Source organism: Callorhinus ursinus, unplaced genomic scaffold (assembly GCF_003265705.2).
Source record: "Callorhinus ursinus isolate GAN/ISIS: 27379988/994484 unplaced genomic scaffold, GSC_fseal_2.0 scaffold1, whole genome shotgun sequence".
NCBI classification, from domain to species: Eukaryota; Metazoa; Chordata; class Mammalia; order Carnivora; family Otariidae; genus Callorhinus; species Callorhinus ursinus.
This window is the reverse complement of record NW_027397063.1, coordinates 119384066-119405163: the sequence shown is the minus strand read 5'-3', so window position 1 is coordinate 119405163 and position 21098 is coordinate 119384066. Positions and strand designations below refer to the sequence as shown.

The 21098-nt window shown below is 43.9% G+C and overlaps 1 long non-coding RNA gene, 2 other non-coding genes and 1 pseudogene across 3 annotated transcripts in view; 1 reads left to right on the top strand and 3 right to left on the bottom strand.

The window, feature by feature from the left end:
• LOC141374021 (uncharacterized) overlaps positions 1–18723 on the bottom strand; it is a 71680-nt gene extending 52957 nt beyond the window's left edge. The window contains exons 1-2 of the long non-coding RNA XR_012380568.1: positions 18564–18723; positions 17592–17768 (exon numbers count right to left, since the gene is read on the bottom strand). This is a non-coding gene — a long non-coding RNA (uncharacterized lncRNA). The remainder of the gene's footprint in view (positions 1–17591; positions 17769–18563) is intronic.
• Positions 9280–10127, top strand: LOC112831786 (nascent polypeptide-associated complex subunit alpha pseudogene; annotated as a pseudogene).
• On the bottom strand, positions 15245–15316 carry TRNAC-GCA (transfer RNA cysteine (anticodon GCA)). Its single transcript has one exon. It is a non-coding gene; the product is annotated as a tRNA-Cys (tRNA).
• TRNAC-GCA (transfer RNA cysteine (anticodon GCA)) lies at positions 17923–17994 on the bottom strand. The gene has a single exon. It is a non-coding gene; the product is annotated as a tRNA-Cys (tRNA).
• Positions 18724–21098: the final 2375 nt, after the last annotated feature.

The following is a 21098-nucleotide window of genomic DNA, read 5'->3' as shown; positions in this document are numbered from 1 at the left end:
GATAATTACTCTCTGGGCCACAACGATAAGGGCTAATCACCTGCCCGTTCGTGGGTAGAAGATAGATCTGTTGTGAGATGGGTCTCTGTTTGTGTAAGCACATGGTTAACCGTACCTGGTTCTCAGCACAGAATATGATTTCAGGAATTTGCAATAAAACCTTTTATCATCTTCGTAAAATTTGGGTATAATCTTATAGATCTAGACATGCCCTGAGCAGATCCTGCCTATTCGCAGAGTCAAGATTATGGTGCCCTAAGTGGAAGGAATCAGACAACATGTCCCCGCTAGCAAATTCTCTCATTGTGAGCTACCTGCATCAGATGCATGTGGCATCAATGTTTATTTCCTCTAAGTGAGTGATACACTCCTATTGCATAAGAAGCTGGACCCTCTTCCTTCAAAATGTGTCAGAAACCATCAAACAAAGGTTAAACAAGTGTCTTTATGCCCCAGCCCAACAAACACTCCAGGCCCCCTTGATATAGGCAGACAGGCTATATCACAGGCCTGCAAACAGACAGAGGTTTTCTCCCTTGACTCATTGAGTGTCCTCATTTGCTTTTCTAAATCATACTCGCTGGTTAAGGCTCAGATCATATTTCACTTCCTTAAAAAAAAAACCTTCCTTGGCCACTCAAACCTTCATTGATCTCTCCCTTCACTGAAGCTTCTGGAGCAAGTATTGATTGTACCATAATTGCAGTATTTAATCATGCACTGCCTTGTTTTCCTTAAGTTTTTTTTTTAATACTAGGGCATTTTCCAAAAAGAATTTGAAGATTGCACTATGAAAGGGCTTGTCAAATAAAGGATTAAGTTCCAGGTTTTTTAATAATCTGGTTAGGAAATGTTCTTCATCAGGAGCCCCATTGTTTCCTGATCTTACCAGGGCAGTGGCCCTTAAAATGCTGTAAATCAAGGTAAGTGCCTCAGAAGAAGCTTGTGCTCCCCGACAGCCCCTTAGCTTCCTGATGAGTCCACCACCCCACTGTGGCACACCACCACTTACCCCTGGCTCCTGACTCACTCAGCTTGCCTTTCTGACTCCCGCTTTTCTCCTCCACCCACTAGCCTGGGCATTGCCTTTTTTCATTAAGAGGTAACTGCCTCTGCTTCAGACCCAGATTTCTTCTTTTAGGGCCAAGCTTCAGACTGTCCAGGTTAGATGTCTCCTTAGCAGACACACCTGGGAGAACCAGCTTTTGGCCGCTGTTCTAACATCTCCTAATTGATAACCTTGGTTCAACGGGCCACTATGGGCCATTCGGCAGCTCTCTGCTGCCCCCTCCTGGCAATTTGTGGCATTATGTCAGCTCGTTCAAGGAACTCTTCCAGGTGCCTTAACTCTTTCAATTCTAGCAAAAATCCTCTGGATTTGGCATGCCTGACGACAAAATGGTCACTTAGTATCTATCACATGAGAGAATTTTTACATTGCACTACTGTTTCTTTGGCATTTACTTGCCTATCTCACATGTAGCCACACAATCAGCTAGCCTTGCCTTTATTAGATGCTGATAGACCCAAAAAAAGAGAGAGATGCTGATAGATCCAAAAGGCTCTCCGAAAAAGCCAACCATCTATACAAGACTTTTATATTCATATATATATACACACATATATATATATTATATTATAGGAAGTTGGAAATGTTACTCTCTGTGGGGCACTGAAATTTTAGGCCAAGTCATTATACTGCTCTTTTTTTCTGATTCGTCATCACACAATAACAGAGTTAGGTCTGATGTATACAATGGTAATTCTCAAAGATTCACTTATGTAAGAATTGCCAGGTTAGCCAGTTAAAAATTAAAATTTCTGGATCTCACCCTTCACTCTAATTTTCCAGGGGGGGCCCAAAGATCTATACATTTAGCCAGCACCAAGCAATTCTAATGCAAATGGCTCATGAGAAACACTGGTCTGCTAGCCCGATTCTATTTCTATATATTCTATTCCTTGATTCAGCCAAAACCACACACTCTAAGCCTTAGAAATAGAATACCAGCCTAACAAGGACCCAGGGTAAAAACAAACTTCTGAGAATAGCCATCTTTTATAAGCACAATAATCACAATTCTCTACTTCCTGTGTGATGATAGCAATGCCCAAAATATGCCTAACACCAGCATCTGATGTAAGAGAGACTGCTGTAATTTAATAACTCTCTTCCATAATTTATCACCCTGGACCCCGCAGCACACAGAGATGATGAATAACTGAGTCAGCAAATATTTTGGTGCCCAGGAGACAAGTAACTGCTATTTAGAGGGCACTGTGATGTCCTTCCTTAGGCCTAGAGACATGAACTCAGGGAGGGTTTATTTTTAATTGTTGTTTACTTACTCAGATGAAGACATATCAGAATAACTGGGCTCCCTAGTATTGTTAAAGCGAACACCAAAGAGCAAGATAGCTTCCTCAGCTTGCTGGAAAGGTCCTTTCACGGCATTTCCAATGGAATGCTTGAGGGCAGGGATTCTCTAACCAATTCCTGCATCGGAATCCCAGGGGCTCTTGGGAAAATGCAGAATCTGATTCAGCAGGTAGAGGGTGGAGCCCGAGAGTCTGCACTTTTGCTGAGTTCGAGTTCGTGGTGGGGATTCCAGTGCTGCTAGTCTACATACTGAGTAGGAAGGCTTTCGTTGGGGCTCTGCTCTGGAGGCAGGCTGCCTGCCTTGGACTCCTGGTGTTACCACTTCACCGAGTGACTCTGGGCAAGTTGAACTTTGAGCGTTAGTTTTGTCATGTGTAAAAGCACCTCCCTCAAAGGGTAATTGTGAGAACTGTAAAGCACTGGTCCGTGGAGACCTCCCAATACACACTGCTTATCATTGCTGTGTGACCACATGGCCTCGCGGAGCCCCGGCGGCCACAGTCAGCACAGTTCTCAGACATTGTTCCCGTCCTTTCTGGGTCATCTTCCACCCTTCCTCTACATTCTGCACTGCCCCCACACTGTCTTGTGTTATGGAGGCAACAGGAGGTGAGGTGAGGAGATGGAAGGGAGGTCTGAAGATGGAGGAAGGAACCATGAGCCCAGGAATGCGCTTTAGAAGCCAAAACAGGTAAGAGACAGATTGTCCCCAAGAGCCTCCAGAGAGAGTGCAGTCCTGCCAGCACCGTACCTTTAGCCCAGCAAAGCTGACTTTGGACTTGCAGCCTCCGGAACTGTGAGGGAATACTATAAATTATTATTTAACTGGCTCCTCGCTGTATTTTTCCTATTTCCTCAGGGCCTCACCAGGAATGTTCCCTTCTTTCTCATCCTATTAGAATGCAAATTTCTTAAGGACGACGATCCTGTCTAACTGTATCTCTGGCAGCTGGAACAGTGCCTGGCACACAGTAGGTGCTCAATACAAACTGGTTGAATGAACGACCTTTAGGTATCTCCTCATCATTCCCTCTCTTCAGGAGCCAGAGTACAACCCCGAGTTCAACAGTACCTTTTTGACCCAAAACTCCACACTACGGATGCAACTGGATTCCAGGCAAAACCATTTCCAATTAGCCACTGACAAAACAGCACAAAGGAAGGGTGAGCTCTTGCGTTTGTAGAAACGTCTAACATTTCTGGACATGGGAGACTCCATTGGAAGCTCTGTTCTTTCCAACTAAGACTTCTGAATTGGGCCAAAAGTGGCAAGTGGTTTACAAGCAGTTGTTCATAGAATTTCAACAGAGCAGCTGGCTAGTTTGGATCATATGAGGGCAGGAAAGATAACTGGTGCATACCAGGGACAGTTTTGTTTGATAGCACCAATAAAATAATCAATAGGATAGTAATCAGAAACTGCTCAACCGGTCAGCACCAGATTAGCAGTGTGTTTTTTTTTTCTGTTCTCTTTTTTATCTAAATTATGGAATTACCCCTTCCCCTCCTTCTTTTCATAAAAATCCCTTGATTTCTCCCACATGAGCAGGACACGTTTCTGGTTACTCTGGAATTTGCGTGCCCCAAATTACAATTCTGAGGCCCCAAATAAAGGCCTTTGTTCCTTTTCAGTTTTGCCTCCCCTTCTCTGTTAACACTCTTAAAAGCAGCAAGTCATCACTGGAAAGGGAGAAGAAATGACCATCTGTTGATCACAGATGAGGAGACTACATCAGAGAGGTTAAGTAACCTGCCCATGGTCCCAGAACAAGGATTCTTCTTCAGGGTTGCATAACCAGAAAGTTGTTACTATCCCAGTGGTTCTAAGGTTGTGCTCCCCAGACCACCAGACCCCACTCCAGACCTATGGAACCAGAACTTCTCGGGGTGGGCTCGGGGTCTGTGTTTTAACAAGACCTCAGGGGACCATGTGTTCCCCGAAGAGTGAGAGCCACAGTCCTCTGTCATGCTGCTCACAGTGTCTTCAAACCTACTCTTGGGAATTTTTTTTTTTTAAGATTTATTTATTTGACAGACAGAGACACAGCGAGAGAGGGAACACAAGCAGCGGGAGTAGGAGCCCAATGCGGGGCTCAATCCTAGGACCCTGGGAATCATGACCCGAGTCAAAGGCAGATGCTTAACTGACTGAGCCACCCAGGCGCCCCCTCTTGGGAATATTTAAATATTAAATCAGAGGATCCCATAGTTACCCTAAAAAGTATAGACTTGCATGATGCATAAAGCTAGGAGTAAAGAGAGAAAGGATGAGTACTTGTCACAGGAAGGAAGTTTGAGAGAAAGCCAAAAAATGACCCCCTCACCCCCAACCCTTCTCCCACCCACCATGGTCCACAGACACCTCAGCACAATGCGGGCCAGATCCCTGAGGCCTGAACAGGTCACCAGAGTGAGGCAAAGGCTTGAACTACAGGGATGCTTTGAGGAAGAAAATGAACCAAGATCATCTTATGAAGGAAGAGAGCTGTTATTTTATATTAACTATTTTATATGAAAGGAAACAAAGGGGGAAAGTGGAATCTTGGCAATATTAAACAGATCAGATATATACTTAAGGACAGGAGAGGGAACATAAAATTTAAAAAGAAACATCGTATCTGAAGGTGACGTGAAGTTTAGGATTTTCTTTAAAATACTACTGCAAAATAAGGGGGCGTGGGGAGTAAGCAGGCCAAGATTGGCAAAATGTTGACAACTCTTCAAACAGAGTAATGGAAGTTCATGGTAATTCTCTCTACTTTTGTGTGTATTTGAAAATTTCCCACAATAAAAAAGTATTTTTAAAAAAGGATGATACATTCACAGTGCTCAGATAAAAAGAATATGTGAACATTTCAGCCCTCTGAAGGCATCTGCTGAAACAGGGAAGAGCCTAGAAGTTTCAGGAACTTATAAGACAACTACTCCATGGTTTCGATCTCAAGATAGGAGCTGGAGTCAGTCTCACTCATAGGTTCCGGAATGTTAGCAAGAAAACTCATTGACCCTAAGAAAGAAAAATCCCCATATTCCTACATTCAAAGATTGTCTGGCAATCTTTAAATGTGTCATACTTACACTAAAAAATTATTTATTATTTATCTAAAATTCAAGTTCAACTTGGTGTCTTGTATTTTTATTTGCTAAATCTGGCAACCCTACCAGTATTCTATTATCTAACCAAAATTTGACACCATGATCAGAGGTTGATTCAAGTACATTTTCTATCTCAATCCATGTCACCTTCCTCTCTTTACTGCTCATCCTCTATTTCTCCCCTTCCTTTCCAATACATTTTCATGCACTTTTTTCTTTCCTGATGTTCTTATCAGATGGTCAATTTCCTCCATGGTAAAGCTACTTTACTCACACAAATGAGGGGAACATTTTCTCAAAATGATACCAATTGGGGATAAACCCAGATTCAAAACAAAGTCAAGTTAACCTCTCACTGGTGTTGGCATTGTCTGAATAACTGCATTTCTTTCCCGTACTGGAAACCCAAAAGTCAAGAATTTAGAAAAATCCAGGGGGAAAAGTGAGAGAACAGAAAAGAGAGAGCCAGTTTGTCCCCGAATCCCACCCCCTACCACAGAGAGAAATATTTTTCATCTAGCTGTTTGCGCCTTAAGAAGTGAATCTAGGAGGTGCCTGGGATCCCAGGGTCCTGGGATGGAGCCCTGCAACATAGGGCTCCCTGCTCAGCAGGGAGCCTGCTTCTCCCTCACCCACTCTCCCTGCTTTTGTTTCCTCTCTAGCTGTCTCTCTCTCTGTCAAATAAATAAATTTTTTTTAAAAAGAAGCAAATCTAGATAATTGGTCATATTTTAAAAGAAAAGACAAATTTTATTTTGCAGAAGTTTTTTTAAGGGCAGGAGAATCAAGAGTAAGAGATAATACATAGAGCTCTTTTGCTGACATTTTGTAAAAGCAAAGAATTTCGCAAGTGTTCTAATTAGTCCTCAACCCCCGTAGGTGGTGGGTGGCATGACTTATTATCATATATTTACAAAGAGAGAAACGGGTTCAGCAGGGTGGGGAGGGGCTAACTGGGATTCTGGAGATAGGGTTGGGGATGTGAGAAGCCGCGCTCTGGGTCTGAAGAGGAGCATGAAGGCCCTAGTGGACCTCTGTAATCACTGGAACAGCATGGTGTCAGGATGCATTCCTGAGGAATTTTTTGTTTGCAGGTGATAGAGAACAAGACAGACAGTGAATTTTCTGGATCTCAAGACTGAAATGCCCAGGAGTTGTCTAGCAAGTCAGGCATGACTTGCTCCAGGGTCTAAAACTACCTCCCAGGTCTTGGCCTTTTTCTCTCCATTTCTTAGCTTTCACTTCCTCTGTACTAGTGGCTCCTCAGAGCTGATTACTCTTTATGGCTTTTAGCTGGCAAAAAAGCTCCAGCTTTTGCATACTTCCAGGTTCAAGGCCTGCAAGAAGTAAACAAACAAAAAAGGAACCCTTTCCTAAAAGAACCAGAAACATTCCCTTTGAGAAGCATTGGCTGTCCTTGGGTTGTGACTCCGTTTCCTAACCAATTTCTGTAGACCAAGAAATGCAACTGATGGATTGGCTTAAAACACTGGCCAAGAATGGGCCACCCTGAAGCACATGGCCCCAAATAGGATAAATTCCTCAAGTGACTGTTTCCTGCCTTGTGATCAAATCTCTGGATTCTGACAGGTAACATAACAAACTAGCATTTCTTAGACCATCCTCTTCTAGACCTTTCTCAGGTAGGTCTACCTACCTCCTGTGAATGAGAAGAAGGCTCTTTGGGGTCCCTTCAGAAGAGTCTGTGCCTATAGATATCAGCTCCCACTCCTCAGAAAAAGACTCAGAAGTGAGACAGCCTGAGAACAAGAAAGGAAAAGTCAGGGACATCAAGGACTGACATATCCAAAGCATACCATGAGTATTCTTCAAACCCAGGCTTCTGCAGTATATACTACAAGGAGCCATGAGCAAGAGCTAGATAGGAATGGATGGAATGAGATAAAATCCAGAGGCTATGTAAGAGATCCCAGTTATATCGCCGATACTGAGAGGCCAAACCGAGCTACGGGAATAGCTTTTCAATTCCCTGAGAAGAGAATCTGTAGGTTACCTGAGGGTAACCTGTGGCTGCCACAGGATTATGGGTAAGACGCACACTTTTTCTTTATCATCTTCTCAGTCCCCTTTCTGTAATTTGACTCTATGCTGACTGGCCATACCCAAGTGTGAATCCAGTGAATAGATGTAGTAGCTATGTATTATTGTTAATCCATCCAAGATCTATTTCCACTATTTTTTTTCTGGTAAAAGCATCATTTTTTAAAAAAATAGATAACCATCCACTCTCAAATTTAGTGTGGTTTGAACAGGGTAGAACCAACTCCCCAGCTCTAGAGACAGTCAAATCAGAGAATTTCATGGCCATTGGCACATGAATGCTTCAAAACAGACCCATGAGATTTAACCACAGGACTGGAAACACTAGAAAACTTCTTTTAGTCCTGGGGTGGCTAAGAGAGGAGGTAAATCTGGTCAACATGCCACCACTTAAGAGACTCTTCCTGTGAATAATGTTAACATGAAGAAAGGCAGATCTAAGAAAAGGAGAGAAAGAGATTCCTGGCTACATGACCTGGTTACTTGGATCCAGCCATGTTGAAGCCAACTATGAAAGCTAGATTTTTTTTCGTTTAAATTTCTGTTTTGCTAAAACCAGTTTGAGTTGGTTTCTGTTGTGTGCAACAAAAAGACATCCAACCAGGGCCACTGCCAGCTCACACACACGGATGTAAAAATTAGCCCTGAGGGCTTCATGCTGAGCAGATCAATAGCACACCTGTGCACATCAGAAAACGTCTCCCTTTCCTCTAGGCACATGGAGTCCAAATTAACTCAGCTGGTGGAGTGTGGGCCAGATTTCAGCCACTTCTCACCCTCTCAGCTGAGCAGCTTTGCATTCTGTTCTAGCTGCATATATTCATGTGGCAGTTCTGTGCCTGGTTAATATACAAAAATTTGGAACTTATTAACTCAATTTAATCTCTTAGTGACAAAGGCTTTGGTTGGTTGTGTTAGGGCATGTGACTCACCAAGGAAGATACAGGCAATTAGGGCATAACCAATGCACCAGTTACCAATTCACACAGTAAGTGCTCAATAAATGACTGAACCTTATCATTATAAAGAGATTAGACCCTTTGGATATTGATAGCAACCTCAATTGAATATTAGAAATAGAAAAGGCTCTCTGTCTAGTGGCTGGTTTAGGACCCCTGGCCAAAGATAAAGGTGAGCATCTAGAATCTGCCAGAATGGGCCAGCAGAGCAGATCATCTTAAGAATTGGGTAGTATGGGGGCACCTGGGTGGCTCAGTCAATTAAGCATCCAACTCTCGATTTTGGTTCAGGTCATGATCTCGGGGTCGTGAGGTCGAGCCCTGAGTCAGGATCCACGCTGAGCATGGAGTCTGCTTAAGTGTCTCTCTCTCTCTCTCTCTCCCTTTCTCTCTCTCTGCCCTTCCTATCCTCCCTCCCCATGCTCGCATGCTCTCTCTCTAAAAAAAAAAAAAAAAAAAAAAAATGGGTGGTATGTGGAAAGAAGCTTTCCCCAAAGACTGACTCTGTGGTTATAAAACATGCCCTCAAATTTTTGAAACTCCTCCCTTCAGAAAGTAAAGCCTAATTCCCCTCCCCTTGAATGTGAACCACTCTTGGTGATTTGTTTCTAACAAATAAAATGTAACAGAAATGACAGCTTATGACTCAGGGACTCAATCTTAAAAAGGATGCCTGACTCTCTCTTGGAGACTGGGGCAGCACTGAGCCCGAATGTTGGGCTACTAATGGGCCAATCCTTCTGCAGGGGCCAAAACCTGGTAGAAATATCAGCTTCGCCACTCCACCAGGCTTCCTTCTGCAACAGGCGTGGGTCACGCTCTCGCTCGCTCTCTTTCTGCTGCCATCTTGGTTCTGTGTTCCCCTCACAAAATGCCTGGTGAAGCCACAGAAACCGTCCCTGCTACAGAGCAGGAGTTGCCACAGCCCCAGGCTGAGACAGGGTCTGGAACAGAATCTGACAGTGATGAATCAGTACCAGAGCTTGAGGAACAGGATTCCACACAGGCAACCACACAACAGGCCCAGCTGGCAGCAGCTGCTGAAATTGATGAAGAACCAGTCAGTAAAGCAAAACAGAGCCGGAGTGAAAAGAAGACACGGAAGGCTATGTCCAAACTGGGTCTTCGACAGGTTACAGGGGTTACAAGAGTCACTATCCGGAAATCTAAGAATATCCTCTTTGTCATCACAAAACCAGATGTCTACAAGAGCCCAGCTTCAGATACCTACATAGTTTTGGGGGAAGCCAAGATCGAGGATTTATCTCAGCAAGCACAACTAGCAGCTGCTGAGAAATTCAAAGTTCAAGGTGAAGCTGTCTCAAACATTCAAGAAAACACACAGACTCCAACTGTACAAGAGGAGAGTGAAAAAGAAGAAGTTGATGAAACCGGTGTAGAGGTTAAGGACATAGAATTGGTCATGTCACAAGCAAATGTGTCAAGAGCAAAGGCAGTCCGAGCCCTGAAGAACAACAGTAATGATATTGTAAATGCTATTATGGAATTAACAATGTAACCATCTGAAAACGAGGACTTTTTTTGGTGTTTCAAAAGAATAACTGCAGCTTGGTTTGAAATTTGTACTGTTTCTATCATTAATAAAGTTATGGCTTCTTGTTGGATGAAAAAAAAAAGAAATATCAGCTTCCTCATCAGACTCCAGGGAGACTGAGGACACTAAACTGCACCAGGAGGAGTTGTCTGGAGCTGCCAGACACAGGGACAAAGGGAGGGATTGAAATCACACCCAATGGCAGACCTAAGGTCTTAGTGTAGTGCACAAGACAAGAGATGAAAATCAGAGCTGGAAAGGCGTGTGTAATTGCAACTGAACACACAGTAACATTTCAGGGTGAAGGCTTGAAGAGGAGGAACATGAATCTGGCAGAGCCCCCTGGGCTGGCCATGGGAGGAGGGGCTAGACAAGCCAAGGTAGAGGCTTAGAGTAGACTGGGGATTTTCTAAACCTGGATGCACAAGAGTAGCATTCTAAAACATAAATTACCAGGGCCCTTGGGTGGCTCAGTCAGTTAGGCGTCTGCCTTCGGCTCAGGTCATGATCCCAGGGTCCTGGGATCGAGCCCAACGTCAGACTCCCTGCTCAGATGGGAGTCTGCTTCTCCCTCTGCCTGCTGCTCCCCCTGCTTGTGCTCTCTTGCTCTCTCTGACAAATAAATAAAATCTTAAAAATAAATAAAACATAAATTACCGAGCCCCACCTCCAGAAATTCTTATTCTAATGTCCCAGGAGGAAACTGACAATCTGCACTTCTAACTAGTTCCCGAGGCATTGCTGATGTTCCTGGTGTACTTTGAGAAGGGCTATGCCAGGCAGAAGGGCTGGAATTCTGCAGGGTTTTGAGTCCAACTCTGACGCAGCAGGAAGAGCATGTAGAGGAGATACCTTTGAGCAGACAGCCATTCGTGTTCCCTGAATCTAATTAGATATCTGCTTGTCCCACTGCTACGTCCCCTGGAAAATTTCTTAAGCCCCACCCTCTGCTCTGTGCTACTCCTCTCACCACTGAAAATGCAATCACTGTGAAGTAATTGCTATCATTTACTGAGCAGCCACTGTGGATTCATTGGCAGCATACAATTCGGACATCAAACTTAGTAAGGGGAACACTCTTATTACCTCCAATGTACAAATGAAAACCCAGAACTGACAAAGTTTTGTTAACTGGCCCCAAATCATTCAGGGGGTTGGAATAAAACTTTAGCAGTCATCCTAACTGTCTAACAGTGAGAGAGGTCTGTCCCTTAGGAAGCAGGAAGCCCAAATTGTCCCACAGTAAAACAAAATCCATCAGGCAGCAAAGTACCACATAATGAGCTTTTGCAGTCATTATTTTTCAAAGGGAAATGAGACAAGATGGTACCTTGTTTAATGAAAGCTTGGAGGCAATTCATTTCCTTTTAAAGCAGAACATAATCGAGATGCTTTTGATATTTCTCTAAGAATCCCTGCTACAGGGCAACCTTCAAAAAACATCAAATAGAAGTCAGGGGAAATCTCTATGTTGGCTATTCCTTTCCCAACATGTGCACAAATGACTGATCTATAGCTTATTTATTTGCAACTCTGACCCCCAGAGACAAAGCCTATCTGGCTCTGTTTGGTGCTGGGTTCCCTACAGCTGGATAGGAAAGTTGGAAGCAGAAATGTCCAACATATTCTTTCTACAGTCCATATGATAAATACCATGCAGCATTTAAACTCTTCTATTTTAGATAAGTTTTAGAATATTGAACATCAGGTACAGGTTATTTTGTTAAATGAAAAGGATCAGGTTATAACAATCTTTTAAATTATGTTGTAGGCTGATGTCTTGGCTTGGGTTCCCATAGCAGCAGACTCTGCGTCCAGAACCCAAATTCAAGGAGCTTCTTCGGGAGGTGACCACAAGATAACACTGATGGAGGAGAGCGGAAGTGAGACAGGAAAAGGGAAGCAGCCAATGAAGTTTGCTCTGTCATACAAGTTAACGCTGTGGGCAGCCCCACCTAACACTGTTGGGAACTCTGGAGCCAAGGTGGATGGCATCTTGGCTAAGTTCGTCCATGGGGGAGGGGTTAAGGAATCTGAGTTATTTAAACAGCAACCTCTGTCTGTTGTTCTTTGAAGGCTGCTCCCCGGGGCAGATATAGATAGAGACTCTGGCTGCCAAAACAGGGGGAACAAAACAAAAAAAAAACAAAAAAAACTCAGGGGAAGAGATGCAGATCCTGGCAGTTGGAACCTGGCAGGGATGATACCTTTGTTTAATGAGAGCTTGGACGCAATTCCTTTCTCTTGTGTGGTGGTAAAGGCTGAGAGAGAACTGGAAAGAGTATCCTGACTGTCTGTGGTCTCTGGATACCCCAGAGCCTAGAGCTCGAGGCAAAAGCTTGGGTGTCACTAGTTTTTCACCAAGTGTGATCCCTGGGAGGAGAGGGGTAAAAGGGGGTGAGGCAGAGAAAGGGTAAGTTAGTGCAAAGGGGCATTTCCAAGCTGGCTGTCACTTGTTAACAAGTGCACTTGACTGCTCGAGCTCGTAAAGCTGTCTCTCCAAAGGGTGTATGAACTACTGCATCACAGGACAGTCTGTGCTGAGGAAGGGAGGAGAAGACTTAGCCCTCAGCTTCTGTATCTTGTCGGTGAAACGTTTTCCCCATGATGCATTAACTCCTGAACACCTCCAGATTCTGCATGTGGGGGTACCAAGGGGGTCTCATGGCCTCTTATAACTCAAAAGCAAGAGGGAAGCCAAGAGTAGGAGGTGAGAGGCATCCAGCAGGGACAGGAGAGGGACTGCTGGGTGGACCAGAGTGACGTTGATAGAGTCCATACCTCCTCAGCTACTGCAGTGGCAGCCAGGGGAGAAAAGCTGGCCAAGGGCCTCAGAAACAGGAACAGACAAGAGGATCTGAGATGTTGCTTAGATATGCCTGATACATTTTTGTTATGTTTACGTATACTTACGTAAAACATGCACCCACGTGTACAAACACCATCACATTTAACAGACAATAGTTAACAAAAGATGGTAGTAAAGATCCAACCAAATTTAATTCCCTCCTACATTCTTTGATATATGCTTAAGGTTTTATACAATAAAGGTATTTTGACTTTATAATGGGTAAATGTCATGTGGACAATTTTAGAAAGGGAGGCAGAGTAGTAACCATTTCTTTTTCAAAGTAAAACAAAGCTGCAAAAAAATTAGTGTTCTGTGTTTTACTTGATGGGCATGAAGTTGTCTTCTTCAACAAAAGTTTGAATCTTTTAAGAGATTGCTTAGAAAGCATCAATAAGTCATTTTTTTCAATGTGAGAGGTATAATTCTTGCCTTATACTAAAATCAGTTTCCAAATAATTTAAGAATATACCTTGTTTATGTATCTTGCTTCATTTACTCATTCACTCAATTAGCCAATAGTCATTATTCATCAAATACTTTCTGAGCCCTGACAATGGACAAGGTACTTACCAGTCACTGGTGATAACAATAAGAATCAAAAAGAATTGCTACCAGCTAGGGGCCCACACTGGAGTAGGCAAGATCAGTTATGGCAGTAAAAGTTAATACTCACTAACATCCAAACGCTTTCTTAACTTTTTCCAGTCTCCATTGCAATGAAGTGGGGGCCATGTGACTAGTTCTGTCCCATGAACTGTGAGCTGAGGTGTGGTGCATCTTGCCCGGGCTAAGGCAGCAGGCGTGCGATTCCTCCAACTCTCACTACCCCTGGAGTGATGACCCTGGAGGCCACATTTTGCTTGATGACCTAGCTACAAGAGGGTGAAGGACCACCAGACCTGCTCCAGATCTTGCATGGATAAGATATAAATCTTCCTTGTGTTAAGCTCTTGAGATTTCAGAGTTATCACCACACTGTTGCCAAGGTTAGCCTAATACATAGACATATAAACAGTTACGTTGTACCACGTACTAGCATAAACAAGAGGTAAATTCAATGCACTATGAAACAAAGGAAAGATGAATTAACCAGGCTGGAGCTGCCACTTACGCTTGCAATACTAAGTCATAACACCCACGTGGAGGAACAGCTTTCCCCCTGGCCCCGACTGAGTGCAGACCCTTTTCTTTTTCTAGGATCCACAAAAAAAAAAAAAAAAAAAAAAAAAAAAAAAAACTGACAATCTTCTGGGTTATTGTTATCTAGTAGATATACCAAAGAAGCCCATCCAAATACACTGACACCAAAATCCAAAGAGACCCACCAAGTGATGTGCTTCATTCTGTGAGGTATCTCACTTTAGAAGGCATATCCTGATAAGCCTCAGCCATTGTACATTTAAATTTTTACAATGCAGCGGACTCCTAAATTTTTGCAGGGCTTTTCTTCTACCCCTACTAAGAGAGGACAACAAGGGCACATGACCTTTGTGATATTTTTCCCCAAAATCCATAACCTCAGTCTAATCATGAGAAAACACCAGACAAACCCAAAATGAGGGGCATTCTACAAAATATCTGACCAGGACTTTTCAAAAGTGTTAAGATTATAAAAACAAACAAAAAAACAACACAAGGAAAGACTGAGCATCTGTCAGAGACTGAAGGAAACTAAGGAGCCATTATAACTCAAGGCAATATGGTATCTTGAATTGAATCCTGGAACAGAGAAAAAGATGTTAGTGGAAAAATTGGTGACATCTGAATGTCGTCTAAGGTTTGGTTAATAGTGTTGCATCAATGTTTATTGCATAGTTTTGATTAATGTGCCGTGGTTATGCAAGATATTAACATTAGGGGAAGCTGAGCAAAGGGTATACGGGACCTCTCTATATTATCTTTACAACTCTTTTGTAAATCCAAACTAGTAAATGGGTAAAAGTTTGGAGAAAGGAAGCTAGAAAGGGTCTGGTTAATAAGATTGAACATACAGAAAGGAAAAATAAAGGTATCTGTGAGAAAGTCCATGTATGCGTGTGTGTATGTTTTGTCTGTTGGTGAGTCTGTGTGATGCTGTGTGGGTCCAGGTGTGTGTATGTGGTTGGGGGACATCTGGTGTGTGGGGTGTGTGTATATATGTCTCTGGGTGGATGACTGTGTTTATGTGTGTATATGTTGGAAGAGGGGTGAATTCATATGCACAAGGCTCTACTGTGGGGAATTAACAAGCTAAGGGACTTACATGAGAGTGAGCACAGCCTTAAATTTTGAGCCCCTAGTTGCTTGCCTCACCCTAAACCCAGTGTTTTAAAAAGCCTGTCAAGAAGAGCAAAAGATCACAGAGGGGGCACCTGGATTTGAACCAGGGACCTCTTGATCTGCAGTCAAATGCTCTACCACTGAGCTATACCCCCTGATGGCAGCAGGCTTCACATAGACACTTATTTCCCTTCTATGAGTTACATCATACTTCATAAATACCTTTTACAGCTGAGATTCTTCTTGGATTTAAACTCATCCTCAATTCCCTTTCAGCCACACACCAGCTCCTACTTTTCCCAGAACATGTATGTTCGTCCTCTTCCCAGCACCTAAAGCTCAGTGTAATTCTCAGTATAATCTTCCAGTTTTTAAAATACACTACCAACTGCCCAGGAATCTCTGGGCACATCTACAGATGTTCTCCCCCGCACCCTCACACCGATGAATGTTTAAGTACTGGGTCACCGACGAGTATTGGACGGGGAGGGCACCTTAACCAGGTATCCAGAAACTTCAGAGGTTCAGGTATGACTCTGAAATGATAGGCAAATGTCGTGTGTGTGCACGTATCGGATAGTGTGTATGTTTTCATCAGATTTTCAAAGGGGACTCCATCCAGGATGAACTGTCCCGGTTTACAGTCGAACAACAACAAGGTATTCCAAAGTCCAAAGTTCACCTCTAATACCTCTGAATCCTATTGCCTTCAGCTCCCGTCTGAGGATTTTTAATCTTGTGTATCTCTGAGACTGAGAAGAAAGGTCGAGAGAATCTCTGCCGTTGCAACAAATCCTCCCTGAAGAGGCCTGTCGCCTCCACGAAGCCGAGGAGCCAACAGCAGCTGAAGCCTCAGTTCACCAGCTCTCGGGGGGGGCCCAGATGCCCGTTCGCAGCCGCTCCCCTCTGAGGCCTTACAAAAACCTCAGATTTCATACCCAGTGTGCCCCAAAACAAACGTGCCACCTGCCTGCCCAAACCTGCACCTCTTCCTCATTTTGCTTTGTCGTCATAATAACAGCTCATATTTACCGGACATTTGCTATGTGCCAGCCATTGTAGTAAAGGTTCCACCCATAACTTCCCAGGGGATCATCACAAAGATGCTATAAAATAGGTATTAATATCAGCATATGGATTTTGCACGTAGGGAAACTGAAGCACAGAGTGGTCACACAGCCAGGAGGTGCTGAGGCCGGGATTCCGGTGTAGGCTTGGGGCTCAGCGCCAGGCCTGCCTCCCTAACCATATGATCAGCCGCCTCCCCATCTGGGTTGGTGACACCACCGTGTACTCCATCATTTGGTCAGAACACTGACAACCGTGGGCTTCTCTCAGCTTCTCTTCTCCAGCTCCAGTTAATCGCTGGGTATTGCTCATTTTAGCTCTGACGTCACTTAGGTCCATCCCCACCCCCACACTGGCAATGTCACCACCCCCTAAATGGCCTCCTCCCAGCCTCCACTGCTCACAGCCGCCCCCCTTCCTGCTCCCAGAGCACCCTGCTTAAAATGGCGTCTATCTGGGTCACGGCCCTTTAAATGCCTCCCCCAGAAGCTCCAAGTCTCAGCACAATAGGCGGGCTTGTTTTCATGTGGATCTCTATCTGCCTCTTCAACTTCATCTTCTGACACTCCCAAATCTTGTTGTGTTCTCCAGCTGCCTCCACCTGCATCCATCTGGTCCCAGCCTTGGCCCAGGCAGCCTAGTCCGGCTGCAACTCAGCCGCCACGCCCCACACCCCTTCCTCCACTCCATGCTCTGTCCTGGGAGATATTATTCGTCTTTGAAACTTGTTGCCATCAGCAACCCAAGGAAGCCTCCCTTACCCTTCCCTCCCCTAGAGGGACAGCATCACTGCCTCCTCTGCATACCTGACATTGGCACAGCTCCCTGCACATCCCATCCCTCTGATGGTGCACTTTGCAGCCCTGCTTCCTGGTGGAGAGCACACTGAGACCAGGGCCGTGCCCTAGTCACCTTGGGGTTCCCGCTTGGCACAGTCCTGCCTCATAGTCGGCATTCTGTGTGTTGTTCAAGCCCCTCTAAAGACACAGCATGGCCTGGGCTGTGGGCAGGGGTTAGACTCAGACTCGGGCCTGACCTCTGGCCCACACCTGGGTCCTGAGTGAAGGCACCTGTGGTGGGAGTGCGGGGCTACAGGAAAGGAATGGGGGGTGGAAAGGCAATAGAAATTCCTCGAGCTTTAGAGCAGGAAAAGAGTGCAGCTCCCTAAACTTCGGGCCCTTTCATGCTCACCCCTAGCAGTGTTTTATGAATGAAGACTTACTTTCCCCAGGGCACTGCACAGTGTGAGCACGGTCACTAAGTCCCTGGGTTGACCCTGCAGCCCAAAGATTCTAAAAGTGGACGGACAGTCCTGGCACCTTGGGAGCATTACTAAGCGGAATTTTGTCACAAAACTTTTACCACTAGAACAGTACAAGTAGCATCAGGAAGTCATTGAGGACATGTGCTCTGAGTCCAAATCCTAAGCCTTCTCTTTGTAGATTTTTGACCATCAGCCAATTACTGGGTGTCTCCAAGTCTGTCTGTCTCCTCGTGTAAAATGAAGATACTGATGGCATGGTATGTATCTTGTAGAATCTGGGAGGGAAATGGAGGAGATAATTGATGCAAAGAATTCAGACTGGTGCCTGGCATATGCACAAAGGACATTAGTTATTATTCAGCCATGAGTTATGGAAAATAATAGAGCCAAAATCAATCCATATCCTTCTGAAGCAAAATTTGAGTGTACAGGGGGCACCTGGATTTGAACCAGGGACCTCTTGATCTGCAGTCAAATGCTCTACCCCTGAGCTATACCCCCAGTGATATAAGCTTGTTTTTATAGTCTATCTCTCTCTCGACACTCTGGTTCTGAAACCTCCAGTGACTCAGGGGAGCTATAATTAGAGAGAACGCTGCCTGGAAGGCGTCTGGGCATTACAAGCCTTAGAAGAAGTTTATTATGAAAAAACGACAGGACTCCTGAAAACTAAGCTCTTGGAGCCCAGAAACTCTTCTTAGACTTCCCAATACCCAGAGCCTGTCTGCCCACCCCATCTCACATAAAGTGAATCTCAGTGCCAGGTAAAAATCATCAGGGTTTCCACAAATGGCAACATCAACATAATGCCGATGACTGGATTCCTGTCACACTTCCTTTATAGCTGGGGCTCCTAGCAACTGAGATTCTTATTCCTCTTCATGACTTCACAGAACTGAGCTCATAACTGCCCTCAGTAGATATTTGTTACATTAAATTGATTCTGGAAAAAAAATATGTATAAATAATGATTGGTGTGAAATAGCTTTTCCAAGCCAGGACTGTAAGATGATTTTAATCTTACAAAAACAGATGGTCAGCGAGTTACATTCTTATGTAACATAACTTGCCTGGAGGGGCGCCTGGGTGGCTCAGTTGGTTAAGCGTCTGCCTTCGGCTCAGGTCATGATCCTGAGGTCCTGGGATCGAGCCCTGCATCGGGCTCCCTGCTCAGCGGTGAACCTGCTTCTCCCTCTCCCTCTGGCTGCCGCTCTGCTTACTTGTGCTCTCTCTAACTCTGTTAAATAAATAAATAAATAAATAATCTTAAAAAAAAAAAAAACACATAACTTGCCTGGAACTTGGAATATTGTCAACTCCGAAAGTTCATTGGATGAAGAGAAACAAGGCTCCAAACAGGAGCCTTTAATCAATTAAGTCAATTATTTTTCCCAGTCCTACTTACCACCAAAGATTCCTTTTCAGCTTCCAAACACAGCCACAATTAAAGCCACCTATATTTCATGGCTTTACATAAAGACATCTCTCACCCCAACAAACAGTTCAAGTCCTTCTTATGGAAATCTTGCATGTTTAAACCTATTGAGAAGTCTGTCTTCTGCTGATTTCCCAGACCACATACATTTTTCAGGTCTTTTTAAAGCATCCTAAGCTTGGGCTGGTCACTTTGTGTCAGGGCTGTGGTTGGTTGGAAGTCAGGAGAGGGGAGAAACTCCATTCCATTCTTTTTCTCCTCTGCCTTAGGCTGGATTTGAGAGCCCCTGAAGAGACTAACAGTACATGCTTTTCTCATTGTTCTTTTCTCACCTGGAACATCAGTGGAATTGAGATTTTAGCCGCAACAGATATAGTGTGTGCTTCATATCTAAGAACCAGCACTGGACGGGATTTGGAGATCATTTATTCCAACCACTTCTTTTGCAGACCAAGAAACACAGATGGAGGGAAACTGAAGACCCTTGTTTAAAGTCACAGACATATCTGGGTGGCTCAGTTGGTTAGGCGTCCAACTCTCCATTTCAGCTCAGGTCATGATCTCAGGGTCCTGGGATCAAACCCTGCATTGGGCTCCACCCTCAGCAAGGAGTCTGCTTGAGATTCTCTCTCTCTCTCCTTCTGCCCCTCCCCCAGCACGTGCGCACTCTCTCTCTCTCTCTCTTTCTCTCTCTCTTAAATAAATGGATGACTCTTTAAAAAAATAAATAATAAATAAATAAATAAAGTCACAGACATATCAAAGCAGGATCAGAACCAAGGTTCTACCTACTACCAGCTCCTTGGAGACCCCCTGTGCCAGGAACAATGTGTGACTCTGGGATAAATATCAAACTTACTGTCAACTGAGAAAAGGAGGGGAAACTGAAAAAAGAACAAAGGCCTTTATTTGGGGTGTCAGAATTGCAATTTGGGATGTACAGATTCCGGATGGAGTCGTCAGAAAAGGGTCCCGCTCCTGTGGGGAAAGCACAGGATTTTTGTGGGAAAGAAGAAAGGAGAAGAGAAAAAAACTGCTCATTTGGTGCTGACTGGTTGAGCTGCTTCTATCTTATTGATTACTTTATTGGTGTTATCAAACAAAACTGTCTCTCATATGTACCAGCCAACTTCATTGTCCTCATATGATCCAAATGCCAGTGGCTCTATCTAAATTTTATGAGCATCTACTTGTGAACCAATTGCCACTTCTAGCCCAGCTCAAGAGTTCATTAGTTGGAAAGGAAAATGGAGCTTCAAATAGTCTCTAATGTCCAGAAATGTTATCGAATTCCACATTACATATGAGTACACTAAACATCCTGATTTGCGGTGCATTCTCCTGGTTTCAGCACTGAAGGTCCTGTGTCCCACGAACTCCCCCAGAAAACTGGGTTGGGTTTCATTGGTTACCCTACATATTATCTTATTTTTTTCTCATCCACAATATTTCCCAAACAGAATCATTCATTTTCCCCTATCACAAGGTCTACCATACCAGTATTTACTTACTATTTGTCTTGAAATCAAGCTACCGGTTTTTTTTCACCTCATCCTAAGCAAAAATATCCTTGAAATCATGCCAGTTGTATTTCCTTCTACTACACATCAAAATAAATACAAAGCTATTGAAATATGTTAAAGTTGCATTAAACACATGCTGTACTTATAATTTGCCATGCAGGGTTCTAAGCACTTTACAAATATTAGTTCACTTAATCCTTAAAACAACCCAGTGAGAGAGGAATTGTTATCACCTTCACAATGAGGAAATTGAGGCACAGTGAAGTTAAATACCTTACCCAAGGTCACACAGCTGGTAAATATGTCCATGGGTTCAAAAAAGTCATCTTGGAAACCCTCAGAGGGTAGCCACAGTGTGATGGTTTTAGAGTGCCTAGACATCTGGCCAAACATTATTCTTGGTGTGTCTGTACAAGTCTGTGTAAGATTAACATTTGAATCAGAGATCAAATAAAGCAGATGGATTCTCCCTTTTTAGATGGGCTTCATCCAATCCACTAAAGGGCTGAATAGAAGAAAAGTAATAGGGACTTCCTCCTGCCTGACTTCTTTGAGCTAGGCAATTAGTCTTTTCCTGCCTTCAGAATCAAATAGAAATATCAGCTCCTGGGGCTTGAGTCTGCTGTCTTTCCGCCTAGTACTCACAC